Raw genomic sequence first — 19,301 nt, forward strand, 5'->3', positions numbered from 1 at the left:
GTAATGAATAAGGTAAGTAATAGTCTAAATATGGTAAGTAATAATCAGGAGGAGAATGCATTCAAGTGGAAGGACTGTACTGACTGCTCCCCTCTTTCACTGCAAAGCTCCATTAGATATGACATTTCCACCTCGAGGTACAAATGTCACCCCTCCCAGCATGGCCATCTCCACTTTGTTTTAGCATCTGACCAAACACACCAAGACGGGCTTCAGAGAAACAAAACAAATGCTTTGGAAAGAAGGGATGTCTGGATTTCTATGGCCGGCAAGGCTGATATTTCTATGGCCAATACACCACCGTCCTCAAGGGCCCTGCAAGGGAATAAGGACACAGCTGGTGACACCCAGTGCTGTAAAGGGCATAGAAGAGCACATCCAATGCTTTAAATCAGCCCTGCAACTGTTGCATCCAAAGGAACCACTTTCAGTGTGAATGCAGGATATTTCTATGTAAAAAGAAGTTGGCTGCTGCTACAGATTGGGAAACCCCCCCATGCTGTCACTCTGCCAGGTCCCCGTTTTGTTCACATCCAATTGCCCACACCATACGAAATACAAGTGAAAATTTTGCTGCAAACCAAACAAAACATTCTTAATAAATCTCATCCAATGTATGTTTTTTTTTTCCAGTTTATTGAACTTTTCGCATTAAACCTTCTATTCACTTCTTACAATTCCCATGGTTTTGTCAGCAACAAACCCAAATACTTCAATTCCAATTTCCAGATCCGATTTAACCTCTGCAGGAGGAGCAGAGTTCCAAAGGAAGAATTTATTGCTTGCAGCAAGTAATAACGGAGCAGGTCTGTAATATATCAGAATTTGTATTTTTAAATCTTTCAACCTTCAATTCACGTTTTCTTTTTTTTTCCCCTTTTCAAAAGGATTATTTAACTCACAAGACTGAGTGCTTAGGAACACAGCTGTGCTATTGCTTCTGAGGCTGTTCAGTGTACTTCCATTCACCTTGTGATGTGCAATCAAAAATAGAGGCTGGAGCCAGGCAATGAGCCCGTTCACTGTCGAGAACAGCTGGAACCCCCCATTTCAGTGCATGGGGTTGGCATTTCCCACTCACTTCATCTTAGATGTTTCTTCACAACGTACACTCTTTCCACTTGCCTGTTGCTTGGCATTTGCTGGCAGCTTTGCTGGAACATATCAGCAGAAGCAGGTGAGATTTCTGAGGAAAGGTGAGAGACAAATTAAAATAACACTTGTATGAGCAATGACAACCTCTCATCTTTGCTCGCTGAATGTATTTTTTAAGATGTTGGTGTATCTTCCTCAAAGTGTGTTTCAAGAAAATCAGGTATTACAGGAATGAGATTTAGAATAGTAGCTGACTGTCATTGTCATCAGTTGAACTGAAAGATCTACAAAAGGCTGACTTGATAAATAGCATTAAAACACAAGCACATATGCTCTTCCAATTCCCAGGTCTGTTACACACTGTATCATAGGCACATAGGATCACAAAGTTAGAAAGGACTTACAAGATCATCCAGTCCAACTGTCCTCCTCTCACCAGTACTACCCACTAAGCTACTAAACCACATCTCATAGAAACACATTCCAAGTTATTTGAGCTCAGTGGAATCAGTCAAGTGTGGGTTTTGTATCCTCTGCATTAGAGAGGGGCTGCAAGGCACAAGCAGAGGTAGTGTGCATGTTATGGTACACATGACATGAAACTGTCTGAACTTCAAAGAGCTGGGATGCATTAAGCAATGGCAAAGCAAATGGAGGGACATAAACCTTGGCTGACTTTGACATCTCCATAGTGGTAACCTGTTCAAGTTAAATCCCCTAATTCAGGCAGATGAAATTCCCCTCTGGATGCTTCAAAGTTGTTGTCCTCTGTTTATAACAGTGGAAGAACGTGTATGTGTTTGAGTTATTTCATAGCAAATCCTGCATATTCCTCCTCCCCAGCCATCTAATCCCTTAATGAATCCATAATGTATGTGAATTAATTTGATCTAGGTTCTACTGGGAATAGCAACCAGACACTATCAAAGTGTGTTTTGTATGGCACTATCAAAGATTGTTTTGTTTAGAAGAAAATTGTCCCCTTTTTAGCTTGTCAGAACAAGGAGCTTCTTCTACAACATGAATGTTTCAGTGCTGTTTAAGACTTGTAGGCAAGATATAGTGGGGAAATCCTTTGCAGTAACAACCTTTAGTGCATCAGATCTTACACTCAAACAGTAGACAGCTATCTTCATATCTTTGGTTTGTCCCCAGTGAGCAATATTAAGTTCGCTTCTGAATCAGCAAACAAAAAGATAATTGAATTTACATGAAAATAAGAACTGTTGTTACCTTAGCTAACGTTGGAGCCTGCCATGGGCATAAAATTCCACTGAATTGTTAAATATAATTGATAGATACAAGATCAGAACAATTACCTTACACTGGAACTGTCAGGTCAGCAATGTCACTACTTACTGTCTTAATATCTTAATGTTAAGTCTCAGCAACACAGATTTCATACTTCTGGCTTCAGCACGGAACACATTCATTCTGTTCCAGAAATACAAGGAAAGACGTTTGGTTTCCTAGATCAGCAGATAAGGACCTGGGAGGTCAGTGAATTGGGCTATGTATTTATTGGATTATCAATTCTGCAAAGTCATTTTAAGAAATGCAGAGACATTCTGCTCTCTTATTTGGCTCAGTTCCTTATTGTTCATAAAAACTGAATTCATGGTCCTTTCATTTAAAGGCTGTAACTTCCTGTCTAACTCTTAAATCTGTTCCGAGAGCCACACAGTTACTTCTAGCATCTCTTCTTGAATTTGCTTTGAAATCCTCAAAGTCAGTTCCAACCTCTTTCTATTTCAGTTTCTGAAAATAACAGATGCAGTGTCTGGAATGGGTTTCTCTTGCATGTATACAGAAATCACTGTCCTATGCTATGCCATATCCCAGTTCAGCACAAATCTCACCTTATAGCATCACCATGCAGCAGTAGGATTTTTTTTATCAGTCGTGAGTCCATTCAGGATTATAGTTGTTGTCAGATATGGCTTTGAACAATAAGAACTCTTATACACGGGTCAGAACTGAACTTCTGGAGAGTGAAAATGGTAAATTTGTGGTAGGTGACAAGGGCAAATTAGGAGGTGCACTCAAAGAGAAGTGCTGGCTGACTAGCTCAATATGGGAAACACTTCCTAGAGATGCCCATCTCTCAGTCTTTAAAAAGCTTATGTGTCTTGTCTACATTACATGTCTGCTTTTAGACATCTAAATTTATCAGGGAAGATCCCCACCCATAATGAAAGCTAATAACCTTTAATATCAAAGACTTGGAAATAAGAGCGATTGTTCAACCACATTTAGCAACAGACTGAAAAACTACTTTAGATGTGATAAAAGTTGGCCAGTGTGCAGACCAGGAAGAAGATAAATAAAATCTTAACACCTGGTATTTAGCAGTTTTCAATCAAGAACAGTATTTAAAGTTTGCGTGACGTGATTAGTATTGATGGAAGTTGTAAAAGAGAAGAAAACAAGGCTATCTTGATCAATTCCTCAACTAGTCAGGTCAGTGAGGCTGGAGAAGATTGGAGTTTACTCACTGTTATGCAAAAATTTGGAACAGAAAGATGATGCTGCAGTTCCTCAGCTCCTCATCTCAGGAGTTAAGATGAATGTAAAGCACAGATGACTATAGCCAAACTTTCTTGCCTCAGAATTCATTCTGAACAATTGTTTGAGTCAGGATGTTGGCTTTGGACAAGCTGTGAACATTTCTCATGGTCTGTGCTTTAAAACAATAATAGATGCTGAGCTGCACAGCAGCATTTTTCATCTTCGGGGTCTTTAAACAACACAGTCTAAATTTGTTCTACTTACAGTCAGTGAAAAAGGTCCTGTGTTCTGTTGGAGAAGGATGGGCACCATTGTTTGACAGATCTCCAAATTACTCTTGAAATTAAGCCAAATCTTTTTTCTGGTTTTGAAATAAATGCTACTGAGCCTCAGAGAATGTAAGGCTCTGATCACACGATAGCACTGAGATTACTTAGTTCACTGATGGGTTTAGGAGGTAACTCGATCACTTCTTGTAGGCACACCTGAAAAAGACAGAGTTGGTAAAGGGGACATTCTGTGTTTTGCTGGGGGAAAAGGAAAGCTCGACAAATTGTACCTTGAAATTGGACACCACTTCCCAGCACAGACAGTGATGAGACATTGGATCATACTGCCAGACAAGGTGACACCTTTACCAGTCTTTGTCATATGCCACTGTAGACACTGAAATGAGAAACTTCAGGAGGAAGCAGTTTTCTTCAGCTCCATGTCAGTGGGGACACTGAGGTACTTCCAGAGAGTAAATCACACTTGAAGCAAGCTGAACCATGCTCTAAAGTGCTTTTCTTCCTCACTGCTCTTATGTAGAGCCCATGTCTGAGATCATGAAGCACTGCTGAGTAAAGACAGCCACACCGCTAATTGAGAGATCTCACATAGATTGCAGAGTTTGGCTGGGAAAAGCCCAATCCATGTGAGTCATAGATCACCAGCCCGTGTTTTCAGAGCATCTTCTCTTCGGAGTGGTTGTGGAGTCTCCCTTGTTTGAGATCTTCTAGCACTGTCTGGACACAATCCTGAGCAACCAGCTCTGGGTGTCCTTGACTGAGTAATGGCGTTGGACCAGATGGAGACAGAAGTCATTTTCAGCCTCAGTCATTCTATGATCCTCCTGATGACTCTGCAAGAGCCTTTAGCACAATGTTTCCTGCTTAGAGAAGGTTGTTCCCTTTAATTCCGATATAATTCAGCTTGTCTTCGCTCTAGGGAGATTTTAGACAGGATCAAGGGCTTGCAAGGGACAAGCAAGTTTCAAGAGTTTACCTGTGGAGAAAGAAAGCTGTGCTCATCTCACTGAATCAAAGGTTGGCTAATTTGGGTGTTAGCTTTACCTTCAGAGTCCTGTTCACAGTCTTTAGCCTTATTCATGTGGATGGGTGGTTATCTGTAGTAATATGCAATAACAACATATGGTAGAAGACATATAATCATTTCTTCTGTACTGAAAGAGTGATAACCTCCATCAAAGCAAATAGCAGCTCCAAAAGAGACCATTTATTAACGTGTCAGGAGAGCACAGAAGAAAGATGGGATTAGTTCACGTTCGCAGCCTGTTTCTGCAAACTCAAGCTATATGCATGCAGATCGTAAAAGCTCGGTTATACTGCTTGTAACCTCAGTTTGCTTTCCTTCTGACCGTTCGGCTTCTTCTGAACTCTCTGCCTCATATTTCCCATTTTATAGGATATTTCCCAGCATACTCTTCTGGCAACTAGCCAGAGGTCAGCTATGAAATAGAATCATAGAATGTTTTGAGTTGGAGTGGACCCTCAAAGGTCATCTAGTTCAACTCCCCTACAGTGAACAGGGACATGGCTGTTTTGCATGAGGTTTCCCTTTACTTTCACTGGACTCAAACTTAAATACCTAGCTGAAATACCTGAGTAGTCTTAGCAAGTGACCCTCCATTTGAGAAGACAATAACAAGACCTATCTCAGATCTTTACCTTCTACGACATCAATAACCCCTGTTCAAGTGCCTTCCTCTCTCCATCACCTAGATTGGACCAGCTGGCTTTTAGATAGTTGAAGCTGAGTTAGATTAATCTCAATGTTTTGACACTCGAGGCTTTATAAATCTTCTTTCTGTACAGCCTATATATGTGACAGTTCACATCTTTTTGCTCATTTTGCAAGCAAAGTGAGATTAGTCAGCTTTAAACTCAGTGTGGCCTATGAAGATTCATATCCACCAGGGGAATACCAGAAGTCCTTATGGTCCCATCAAAACTGTACCCAGAAAACTGTTTTAAGAAGCAAAGTGAAGCCTGCTGGAATAGAGCCTGTGCAGAACAGGGAACATGATATGGAACAGTGGATACTTAAATACATCGTGAGCTTTTTAATTATTTCAGCCTACAGAACCAAGCACCAATCTGGGTAATTTAAAATACCATCCTCATCATTAGATACCCAAAAATCACATGAAAAATATTTTGAGTTTTAAGTAATTCCTTCAAAAAAGCAAAGAAGGAAGTGCTTATACCAGAGAGGTGAAGTTGCAAAAAGGCCAAAGGTTGGGAAAGACTACCAGGTCTTGGTAGGATGACTACCAGGACAGGAGAAGTAAAGCAGGCAGCTGGGGAGACCTTACTCACCTACCTTTCACAGTGCCACCATTTTCACAGTACAATGAATCCTTTGGAAACTGCATCTTTCTATTATGTATCAACAGGAAAGTTAAAGAGCATTTTTATCAGCAATATGTCTCAGTGGTGCACTCGGAGAGCAGCTAAAAGCTTCTCTGAACAGTAAAAATGCAAAGTTAAGCACCAAGTGCAGATTTTTTCCTGCAGTACAAGGGTTTTCTGCAAACCAAAGCCCAAAGCCAAACTCTAATGCTGCCTCACACCAAATCATGTGCACATACACATGTGCTGTAATAAAGAACTGGGGCACCAGCTACCATTGCTATCTCTAGAACCTTTACTGAAGTTTTACAAATTTGTGGCTAACTGATTTTGGGAATAAGACCTGTACGTTCATTCCAGTCAAAGATTGCCTGTTTGAATATAACCTGGTTTCCCTTACCCTGACATTGAAGAAAATAAGCAGGATGAAGCGGCAGACATGCTGAGTGAGATGTCTTCGCTTTGCTAATGGTGAAAAGTAAAGTTCTGGCCATGTAGGAGTGAATGCATATTTTATATTGACTTAAATGGAGGTAGAATTTCCTGGACATGAGGAAGACACTTATTAAACTTCTTCCTGAAATGGAAATACTCTCCTTGTATCCCCAGGGATAGAATATCCCTCTGGAAATCTCTCGGGACACAGAGGTAGTGGGCAGGTTGCACAGTAAATCAAGTTAAAAAGGGAAATTAATTGCTCAGACTGTATACAATCCATGCAAAATATATAGATTTCAGCTGTGGAAGTAATAGAGATAAAAGCAGACACTCAAATGCAATCTTTATTCTGCATATATGATGCAGATGGAGGAAACAGCATAGGATGGGACAGAATACACATTATTTCAACATCTGCACTAGATATTCATGTGTTATATTGTGTTCCTAACTGGTGTGATAATGAACAAATGCCAATACAAAAGAGTCCTCAATAAAGTAGCAGCTTAGGACATCTGCATTGTTATTGCTAGAAGATAACCTTTCTACGTTGGGTCACATCTTTCATTTTCAGCAGTGCTGAAGGACTAAGGGGTCCAAAGCAATAGTGGAGCAGGTTTACATCCACCTGTGTTCTTCACATCCCTCTTGTATTCTGCTAATTCTTTCTGTTTCTCCTTCACATGGAGAGGCATACTGGGGAAAGAGCAAAAGCAAATGAGTTAACTGTAAATTTCAATTGATACAATAGTGTGGCTTTCAGACTTCTATAGAAATTTCCTATGGAAATGCAACTGGCTTCAGTAGTGGGAAAATCTCACTTATGTCCATATCTAAAGCATGTTTGGTGAAGTCTTTCAAGTATATCATCCCTTTTTCAATTAACTAGGATATAATGGGGAAAAAAAGAAAAAAAAATCGTTACTCTTCAAAGCTACATATATTTTAAATTTTAAGATGTGCATTTTTAAGCAGATTATATTTAAGTGTAAGTTTATTGTAATTTATTATACTCTCGTGTGTTTTGTTTGTAAGGCATTTATTTAATAATGTAATGCCTTGGTGTCTTAATAAGCTTAAAAAATTAGCAGGCTCCATGCATGCCCTAGTTCCACTTACAGGATGTAATGCTGTAATTCTAAAGCAGGAGCTGTCACAGAAGATTTCTTACAGTTTTAAATGAGCAAATAAGTATTACAAGAGGCAAGATCAGAGAAGTACAGTAGGAGATAGGTGATTGGTAGAAATAACTGAAGACAAGGCGTGAAATCTGAAGGGTTCTTCAGAAACACTGGCATGGCACTTCCAAGTCTGTAGTCCCCAGAGGGGATGAAAAGCTGGAAAAAAGCACATAACTCCAGTTGAACCAGGCCATTTCAAATACTACTAGACTTCACATGTGGTGATTTCACACTGATGGATAACTAAAATCCAGTACACAATTCTTCCACTCATCCTCCTGAAAGGAACAGGGAAAAATGATGGGAATATGCTTATGATGGGAAATAGCTTATGGGTTGATAAAAAGACAAGGAGACCATGCATCATGGGAAAAACAGACTCAGTACAGGGAAAGTAATGAAATGTTTTGCCTATTTCTAGCAGGCTGGAGCAGTTCGAAACTCAAAGCAAACTACAGACACACCTTCCTTCCCACCCACTGTCTTGTTTTAGATGTTGGTATTCCCTCAAGCCCTCATAAACCAAGCAGAGCTTGTCCCTTACTCGAATTATGACAAGAATGGACACATCCCCACCATGTAATGTTAAACAGTGCTATATTACACCATACCACTACTAAATTGTCTTAATTCCACAGTCAGGCTGTCACCTCCATGCTGCCATTTGAACAGTCCAGCAGGACAAACCTTTTATTTTCTGGTATAAATATGCCCCATAGTCCAACTGTGATCTGTATCATCCCACATGCTTATAGCTGCGCCCCTTGTTCAAAGGTGCATATTTACCTTAGTGTTTCTGGCAAGCACTGGAGAGGAGTAAATGTATCTGTTTTCTTTTTATGTGTTGTGCTGTAAAAGAAAATAAAGTCGTAAAGCTGCCACAGCTTGCTGAAGGAGCGTGTCAATAGCTGGCTCATTTTCAGCAAAACTCTTCCTGGTATGCAATTAAAGAAAAAGATGACTGTGTTCCAAATGTAATATTTTTTTAGACTTTCGTAAGCAGCCTCAATTCCATGACAGTTGTAAAATTTACTTCCCTTATTCTGATATTCCAGTACATTTCATTCCACAATAAATTCTTTAGTTATTTTACTTTCATCCTGTCCAAGTGACTTCCCCTGTACAGTTCAGCTGTGTATGTCCATAAACTGGAAATAATCTTTCCTTCAAAACACTCAAACATATATGATGTTAAATAGTGAGGAAGGTGCTCGGATATCAGTAGGATTCTTCACGTGTTTAAAATTATGAGTGTGCTGAAAGGCTTTGTTGCAAATAGGACAAAATGCCCATCACTACCATTCCATATTTTGTCAAGGATCACATAGAATCATAGAATCACCAAGGTTGGAAAAGACCGACAGCATGATCCAGTCCAACCATTCACCCATCACCAATGGTTCTCACTAAACCATGTCCCTCAACACAACATCCAAATGTTCCTTGAAAAAACATTTTACATTTTACAAACGTGTTATTTTTGTAATCAAAACAAAATGTGGTTGTTTACAAATGTGACATTTTACCTCTGTTTACACTTCACACATCATTTTATCTCCACCTTGCTGTTCACCATCAAATTATAATATTAATATATATGAATTATGTAAAATTGTCAAATTATAAAAACCCGCTACCATCCCACTCGAGAAACTATACCAAAGTCTCATTCTTATTATTTAGCATTATCAAATATTAATTAAGCCAAAAGAACACTGATTTAAAAGAGATAATTCCTAATCTTCAAGTAATAGTTCTGGACATCACTCATAAATGCATGAATAAATAGGCAACACCTCTCTTCAAGTTCTCATATGCACACAGCAACTTAAAAATCAACCTGAAAAATGCTTAACATCTTTAGGTTGAGAAAATAAAGCATTTCTCTCTGAAGAGCATATCGTAGAATCATAGAATCATAGAATCTTTCTGGTTGGAAAAGACCTTCAAGATCAAGAGTCATTAAAGATCGAGTCAAGATCGTCAAGATCGAGTCATTAAAGAAGATTCTTTAACAACTGTTTATGAGGGTGGATAGTGATAGGACAAGGGGGAATGGTTTTAAACTGAGACAGGGGAGGTTTAGGTTGGATATGAGGAGGAAGTTTTTCACCCAGAGGGTGGTGACGCACTGAACAGGTTGCCCAAGGAGGCTGTGGATGCCCCATCCCTGCAGGCATTCAAGGCCAGGCTGGATGTGGCTCTGGGCAGCCTGGGCTGCTGGTTGGCGACCCTGCACATAGCAGGGGTTTGGGACGAGATGAGCATTGTGGTCCTTTTCAACCCAGGCCATTCTGTGATTCTATGATTGGATCATTAAAGAAGTCCAACTATTTGCTACTCAGTTTGGCACATGAAATTATGAGAGTGACAAAAGAGGGACAGAACTATTCTGGGTATAAAGAACTGGTCCAATAACTCATCAGTGAGAACTGAGTATCACTTATTCCATCAGCTAAAATCACTCCTGTGTTTCACAGAGAATCGAGTTTTTGGATATCTTTTGGATACTTGAACTTACTGGAGATCCTAATGCTAAAAAGAATTTAAAATGTTTTGCTAGGGTGTCTCGACTCTTTCGTTTATTACATTTTATTATGTGGAATCTCAAATATTTGATCATTGATTAGTTACCTCTAGTTAAATACAAACCCATCTTATCTGAGAGTCCTGTCATCAAGAATTACTCATAATCAAACAATCAAATATGATCTACATATTATGAGCTTACTGGGCAAAAACTTGCATCTGATTTTGTAGATGCAGATGTGTGAAAATGCAGGCTGTGCACTGAACACTCATAGCTGTTATCACAAGTAGTTAGGACTGGAATGCCATTTCTGCAGTACATTTCTATCACTATTGCAGTAAATAAAATTGGACACCATTTCTCTAATGGAAAAGCAGCATGAGCTAATTTTTTTTTTACCTGACTTCGTGAATAATTTCATTGGAGTAATATAACAACCTCTGTTCTCTTTCTTATTTGAGGATTTTCTAATTATTTTTTCCTAAAACATTTATAACATAATTTTCTTTCACTTCCTCAGTATTTATTTCTCTGGAGCTCAGAAGAACCAGCAGTAATTTGAATCAAGATCTCTCTTCATTACTTTAAGCATTAAATAATTTTACTCAGCTCTTATATGTCACTGACATTCAAGAAGCACAAAGCTTTTAGAAATTGTATCATCTCTCTTTAATTTACAGGCAAACAGAAACGCAGAGCACTATAGGAAGTGGACCCACATTACCAAGTAGGTCAGATGCAAAGTCAGCAATGGCACCTGGATCTTCTACATCCTATGGAATTAGTTCAACGTGGTGCACATTTCTGATGGTCTGATATAAATTTTCCCTTCATTACATATCATAGTTTTTCTCTTACTTTTAAATATGTTGAAAATGTTCCAGATGTTCCTAGCAGCTGTCAAAAGAAGTTGCAATCTGAACACTCAGCAAGCACACAGAAAAAAAGAATAGAAGGGAAAAGGTTCTGCTTCCGATCTGTGGACACATGAAACGTAAGTATTCACATCTGAGTAAACCATTTACCTTCTAGGCCACAGAGAAAGTCCATAAAGATCATGAAATTGCCAAGTGTGCACAGTCTGAGCCCCATCATCCAGTAAGTTCACAGAAATGTTTGATATACAGAGAATAGGTGGCACAGAATCTATAACAAGAGGTTCATTTACCCAGAATCTTCCAAAGAAAACTGTTTACCTATGAAGTCACAAAATCCATTGTTTGTTGGTTGTATTATGTCTTTACAATATCTGTCACTGAAACAGCCTAACAACTTGGAAGTTTTGAATATGCAGCATAGCTGAAATCATCCTGTTTTGAATATCCTGTTTTTAATCTGGTTCTTTTAAAAAAGATTAATTTCAAAGGCTATAACTAAATTAAAGATAAATTTTCAATTGCATTTTTAGTTATGCAATGTTATTCAACTCACTGAAAGCAAATTCCAAAATGGCACAGTGTCTATAGAGTTAATTGTACTTTGCTCACAAATACTAGATTAATTGTCCATATCAAATGGCATTGTCACATTCAATTATGTAAAATATAAAGCATCACAAATTCATTATATGAACCGATTTCTCTTGAATGTGAGAAATGCCATTTCTGGACCAAGTGCAAAGCAGCACATCTGCTAAAGTCAACAGTGTCATTTTGTAGACACATTATTCCTTCTTACTGAAGAGTAGAGGGTATTTGATGGCCAGCTAAAAATAAACAGAGCAAATCAAGAAGTCTTGTTTCTAAGAAGATATTAAAAGAAAGAGGTTATCCCAGCTGTTGCATACAGATTGAAGTGCCTGTATGTTACTTTCCACTATACAGGGAATTAAAGTATGTAAATATAGTGGCAGTAGGCCTCCAAACTCAGTGATGCTCTTTCTTCATTTGGCTTTTACATTGTTATGAGCAAAACTCCCACATTCCCTAGGTGGTCCAGTGTGCGTACTGTGTTATAGGGAAGGAAATATCTGTATCTGGGCTAACTGGAGCAGCTCAAATTAAAATCAAGTGTTGGAATAGGAACAATAGTCTGGGGGGTGGGGGGGGGGGGGCGGGGGGGAGGAAAGTGTTTACAGCAGCTCATTGAATAGAATTGAGTGGTGGTGCAGCTAGACTTTCTGGACAAACATAATCCAGAAATCTTGACAAGCTGTGGTGGCAGTTTGGACAGCAGCTCTGCCAGGGAAAATGTTTGGATCATGTAGGACAGAAATGTGAGTAGATGTCACAGAAGGACAGATAGCAAAGGCAGCACCTTGCCAGTAGATCTCAATGATAGTGAAAACACTTTTTCAGTTATGACAGAAAGTATGTGATGGAAGACAGTATTTAATTGTATTATGTTTGGTGACATCAGGACTGTTTAGGACTCAAGCATAAAGTAGATACAGCATCCATTCTCTTCCCTAAACCACTGATTACCAGACTCTGGGCAAGTTCACCAGGGGAAATATCCTCAAAATGCTTTCTGCTTTTATTTGACCCTTCTAAGAATTTACTATCTGTCCTTGCAAGAGACGAGATATGCTTGTATCATGCTTGGATTAGCATGGACCAGGGACTGTTCCTGAACACGGCCACTGGGGGGTCAGAAGCATTAGCTGTGTGAGTGCAATAGAACGGTCTCCAGATCATCCACAAGGTATGTCTATAGGTATTTTCCTTGTCCCAGAATGGTATTCTTACATTTTAAACTTAAGTCCACAGAAGCATGAAAAATAGGGGTGAAGCAGTTTCATATGTGGTTTTGAATACTTCATATTTGTTCTAAGGCAAGATCAGTAGCACCTATACCACTCTACAGTTGACCTTCTAACCTGTCATTACTACTCAGTCATACAATAGACAGGATTTCTGCTATTCATCTATCATAAGCTTTGTATGCAAGACAAATGGCACTTGAAAGGAAGTCTGCAGTGGTGCTGAAAGAAAAAGAAAGCTTTTTAATTGCTTCTTTCAATCTGCTCACCTGTGGGTAATCTCATCCATGCTCTCACATGCGTGTTTTTTTGCAGGTTTTTTTTTCACATGATGAAGTTTTGAAAGCGTACAAGGAATAGGGAGACAATGGCTTGCTGGACTTGGATTCAAGATCACAGCTGATGTAAAAGTAGAAAAGAATCAGGTACTTCCTACTAAACTAAGAAGTACTCCGGTTAAACAAATCTTGTAGCTATATACTTGGAAAAATAAGGCCCTTTCAAGTTACAACATCTGCTGCAGCTACCTTTACTTGCAGTAAGACGCAATGTATGGTCATAGTCTTGAAAGCTGCCGTGTTTCATTCTGGTGCTGTTGTGTTAGACCAGCAATGATTTGTTCTTGCAGGCCCTGTAATACGTACCTACTTTCCAGCAAGCACTTTTCAAGACAGCTTCATTTTCAGGGTGAAAATGGCCTTCAGATCTGCCTATGCCCTCCGCTATCAATGGAAAAAAAAATTCCCAATTTATGCTCATTAATCAATCAGGAGCTATTGTATATCAGGAGCTAAATATATACATGTATATTATATATATATCAGGAGCTAAAAACAGGAGCTATTCTTAAAATGCAGAACTTAACTACTAAATGAAGTTTATTTAAAAAACAAACATTTTGAAATTAACCCCCAAAAATACAAAGGGCTCCATTCCGAGGACGCTGAGCTGAAACTGAGAACACGGGCTTCAATATGCTTGTATTTATTTATTATAGAAAGGAATTCAATTGATGTGTTCCTGTAGAAAGTTTATGTTAATGGACCTGCATTTTGTCATTAAAACATGCCAGCAGTAGTCCTGAGCACACAGTGAAGTGCACCCTCAAAATAAAGCAATAGATACAATTATCTGTAAATCATTTCCTCACCCAGACAGATGTCATAGATTAGCACTGTTTTCAGCATTAAACTTTTACAGTATCCTTTATCAGTTTGTGCTTCAGCTTCGGTGTCTTCATTGAGCACATACAGTGCAGTGGGACCAAGCTAGCCAAAAATTCTTTGTGCTGTGTCGTTAAGTGCTGTGTAATACACATTCAGAAGACATTCATTTGCCTGTCTCAGCAGGATTATAGGAGAATGAAACCAAAACAAATGAATATAGGATTAGGATTAATTTACTCATAATTCCCCTAGTATTTAACCTACCACTGACTAGCACATGAAGAAAGATGTGACCATACACATTTCAGCTCAGCCGTATTGCTGTGGTTTTCAGCAGTTTTCTCCAACCAGACTGTCATCCTCTGAAGTCCTTTTTAAAAGGAGCTGCAGCCTCCCATGTCTTTCTGAAGTTCATCCTTGCTTTTCCAGGGACAAATGCTAGACCAGGGGCAGGTTCGGTCCAGCACCTGTGCTGCACCATGCTATGACCAGCATCTGCTGAAGAGAGAGCATGCCATCGTGTGGCGATACCACCTCACCACAGCAGTGTGATTTTTCACCACCGTATCTGAGGTAACCCTAACTGTACAGTGAGGGAATAGCCTCCAAATCCCTCTAATTTTCCCACTTCCTCTAATCTGCTTAAAGACATCTCAAGCCATTTTATGTGCCTCTAGTATTACTTCATCTTAGCCAGAGATATTGAAGTCCTCCGCTGCAAGAAGAGCATATGAAGTCAGAAGCTCTGGTGCTACCATGCAGATGTGACTTTGCCTCCAGGGAACTCCAGAAGTCCCCCAGAATGACTGCCACTGCATCATCACCACAGTTCTCCAGCCTCCTCACCCTTCTATGACGGGGACGGTTTCTCCATGCCACCAGCGTGGCTGGCACTGGGGAGCACAGATCTGTTCAGATGCAGGGCCTGGTGGCTTTCTTATCTCCACTGCAACCACATAGTTGGGGTGGTGTGGAGAGATGGAGCCAGTCAGGATGGCACAGCACCCTGCCCTCCACACCAGCCCTTCATGGCATCTCTTGGACATCACGGAAATGGCAAATGGGAACTTCATCAGCACGGTCCTACTGAGGAGCTCCTGGCAAAGTGAATTCTGCCATATGAAGGTCTGTTTTGGTTATGGGTGGGGCTAAAGCACCCTGAGTTTCCCCACGCATGACTCTGCACTACATGAGCTGTGCCGCTCCTGATGTCCATGCTGAGCACTTCCTGAATGGCCATGGCAGAGGAGGGATGCTGCTGTAGGGAAAGGGCTGCATGCAGAACCAACATGGTGTGCTTAGCTCCTTACAGCAGTGTAGGTGAGCAGCAACCAAAGCAGGACCATGAGGATGACTGATGTCACAGCCTGCTATCAGAAGGATAATTCAGTAACAACCTTTCTGCTAAGATGTACTAACTCTGAGAAGCACCTAGCTTCAGGTGACCATTATTATTTGGAAACCAGATACAGCCAGAAGATATCAGCTGATGTAAATAATGCTATTTGACTTCCATACTCTAGAATTTCTAACACCATATTTGTTCTGTAGTTGAGAGTATTCAATTATTAAACTTCTGAAGAGCTTTGTAGAAAGTGTAAACTTGTTTCCTAGCCTCGAGAAAATACATGGCAGAAAAAGGGTCAAAGCAGGATTTGGGAATCACAGGCGAGGGAGGTGGGAAGGATTGCTGGAGGAGATCATTTGCTTTTAAGTCTTTGGGGGTGGAAGAGCTAGTAAAAAGTCCAAAGTTAACATGTCCTTAGAGCATGGCTGGCCAACACTTTGGCTTACCTGCTCCATGTTGAACGAACAGGAGTTTGTTGAAGCATAGCACAGATAAGGTGATTTTCACTTTGAAGACTCATGTTTGAAAAGTCAAATCCATCCAAAATGCTAAATCTGTGAGTCATTTTTAATCTTCACGTTCTGGCATATATTTTCCTTTTGAATCCAGAAAGGACTTGATGTCACTTTGCAAATCATAGTCTTTTTGGCATTTTACCTCAACTTACCTTCCTTCAGAAAAGTGAACAGTGACCCCATAATCAGCATCCGTACTTGTAAAGAACTTATAAAACTGGTGATGATTCAGTCCCTTGGACTTTAATTCACAGATTTTGTGACGATTTGCGTGGTATTATCCACTTTTTAACCTTTTGCACATAAATTTTATTGCTGTCTGATGCAGTGATATTTCATCAAACTTGAGTTACCAGTGGTAATTGCATCATCTTCTATTAATTTTGTAAGTTCCTCTTTTTTACCTATAATTGCCTGGGCACCATCAGTAGTTGTACCAGATATGTTGATGAAGGTTAAAGAAAATCACTTTAATGTAACTTTTAAGTGCTTCATACAAATCAAGAGATTTAGTTGTGTCTTTCAATGGCACCAAAGAAGCCATTTCTTCAGTGACATTATATTCATTATCAGTACCTCGAATGATAATGGCAAGTGGAGTCATATCTGTAGCATCAGTACTTTCATCTATTGCCAAAGGATAAAATTAGAAATTAGCAGCTTTACTCTCCACATTTCTTTCAACAGCTGTTCTTGTTCTTTCAGTTCACCTACCTGGTCTGGTGAGACAAACTGATCCTAGAAAAACCTATTTTTTTTTATCAAGACACATTATATTGGCCATGCTTTCCAAACATTACTTAATGAACTCAACATCAGGAAATGGTTTTGATTTTTTTTTTTTCATCAGATTTGCTACCACATGAGTAGCTTTTATAACAGAGTCCATTTCAGTTTTAACTATTTTAAAAATACTTCTTTGAGGTGACAGCCTTTTTTCAATTCCCCTGTTTTGTCTTTACAAAGCATTTGATGATCAGAGGGCTGGAGAACCTTCTCTACAGGGACAGGATGAGGGAGGTGGGGTTCTTCTGCCTGGAGAAGAGAAGGCACTGGGGGGACCTTACAGTTGCCCGTCAGTACCTGAAGGAGCCTACAGGAAAGCTAGGAAGGGACTGTTTATAAGGGCATGTAGTGACAAAACAAGGGGAAATGGTTTTAAACTGGAAGAGGGCAGATTTAGACTAGATATCAGGAAGAAATTCATTACTGTGATGGTGGTGAGACACTGGAACAGGTTGCCAAGGAGACTGTGGATGCCCCCTCCCTGGAAGCACTCAAGACCAGGATGGATGGGGCTGTGAGCAACCTGGTCTGGAGGGAGGTGTCCCTGTCTACAGCAGGGGGTTGGGACTGGGTGATCTTAAAGGTCCCTTTCAACCCAAACTGTTCTATGACTCCTTGATATGCATCAAATTTGGTAGCATGTTTCTGCATACAATGCCTTTTCAAAGTGTAATCTTTGAAAACTGATAGGATTTCCTTGCAAATTAAGCTCAACACCGCACTGTTTGTCAGCACTGCTCTGTGCTCACCCTGTGTGCCAGGCCAGGCCTGGCACTTGGCAGGGCACGGCTGCTAGCTTGGGCAGTGAGGGGTGTAGGCCATAGTCCGAGCGCTGGGCCGTGGGTGGGACGTCTGCCTTAAAGGGTGACCTTGAATACTTTCTTGCCTGAGATATTTCCATAATCTCCAGACAGATTGTTTTAAATCTAATCCTTTAACCACTAAGCTATTGATCGCAAGCAGCCTCCAAGAAAGTAATTGGATCTATCTTATTCCTCTTGCAGTCTTCTCTCCCCTACTTCTAACTCAACATGCACCTCTTCTGCTTTCCCTCCAGTCCATCTCCACATCCATCCCATACCTTCATGTGATGGCACTGCTCATGGGAGAAGAAACCGAAAAGCTACACTATTTCCTTCCTCCCTCTAGATGGTGCCATGGGCTTTCCCTGGGTGGACTATGACTCCAAAAATCAAGGCTCTGGTGTGGAGGGATTCACACAGAGAGCAGACCTCAGTGATTCCATCCAACAGAGGCTGCATTGCCTGATTGCTGAGGGTGGGTGTGGATGATTGGTGCCCTTTTCTGTCGTAAGATCATTGATCTCCTTTTTTTCACTGTGTTTCACTTTCTCACCATCCTTTATTGCCCAAGGTCGCTCCTCTCGATGAAATATAAAACAGTTTATAGGAGTGTGTTATACTGAACTTTGAGACCCAAGGAGCGGGATTAATTCATTCATAACAGTATTTGACCCAATCAAGGAGTTTTTATTGTCAGCAGAAGGAAATAAAAGTAGTTCCCTGAGGCCAAAAGTAGATATCTGAAATGGGACAACAGAGAATCAAGGATGAGTTTTGCAGTCAGTCCCACTGATTGCAATGTGCCACTGCATTTTTCCCTCACCCTTTCTTCTGTAGGTGCCATGGGACCATACAAATTAATACACCTTTCCAAGACAGGATTTGAAAGTATGGCATTGCAGTGACAACCTGCATTTGGTTCTGAGCGAGAGTCTCCCCTGCACTGTTCCTGGGAATGGCATGAACTGATGTCATTTTGAAGCATACTCATTTGTAATGTTTCTCTGCTTGCTGTTTTTCAGGAAATGCATGAGTTATTGTTTCCTATGTCTTTCTAAAGAACATTTGCAATGCTTTTATAAATGGGGGAGTTTGAGGAAATTGCTTGTCAACCAGTGGCGATATGACACTTTTATTTACATGGGAAAGCAATAAAATTGATTGTTTCTGAACTAAGCAAAAGTCACTTGGCTGGAATTCAAGATAAAAAGGTATGCGGGCAGCAGTGCCCACCAACCCATGTGGGAGGGGACTGCCAGGCACTAGTCTGTGCTCCTTTACTCGCCACATTTTATTTTATCCACATGAAAACAGGGCTCTCAGTTCTAACTGATTTCATAGAAATCTTGTAATACTCAATTAGATAGTCCTGTAAAACTCAAGAGTGCTCTGAATTACAGAGTGGAGATATCTTCATCTGATGGGCAGGTGCCGGAGTAGAGGCACCAGGAGATCACAAAGAGAGCCCAGCACACAGCTTCACACGACTTGACATTAAAACCACACTGAAAAAGAAATAGCAACAAGGACAGAATAGAGTCAGAGATTCGAGGGCTAGGAAAAACACCTTCCACTGAGGAGCCCCTTAAAATATATT

The 19,301-nt window shown here is 40.2% G+C and overlaps 1 long non-coding RNA gene across 3 annotated transcripts; it reads right to left on the bottom strand.

Moving 5' to 3' along the window:
• Positions 1–626: 626 nt before the first annotated feature.
• LOC112532170 lies at positions 627–9,578 on the bottom strand. Of its 3 annotated transcripts, XR_005859101.1 has the most exons (5): positions 8,642–9,578; positions 7,794–8,011; positions 4,163–7,370; positions 3,868–4,088; positions 627–1,186 (listed from the first exon to the last, which is right to left on the bottom strand). It is a non-coding gene; the product is annotated as an uncharacterized LOC112532170 (long non-coding RNA). The 3 variants fall into 3 exon arrangements; XR_005859100.1 differs by having other exon boundaries at positions 627–4,088; XR_003074594.2 differs by lacking the exon at positions 7,794–8,011 and having other exon boundaries at positions 627–4,088.
• Between the last annotated feature and the right edge of the window lie 9,723 nt (positions 9,579–19,301).

Source organism: Gallus gallus, chromosome 3, assembly GCF_016699485.2.
Source record: "Gallus gallus isolate bGalGal1 chromosome 3, bGalGal1.mat.broiler.GRCg7b, whole genome shotgun sequence".
Lineage (NCBI taxonomy): Eukaryota > Metazoa > Chordata > Aves > Galliformes > Phasianidae > Gallus > Gallus gallus.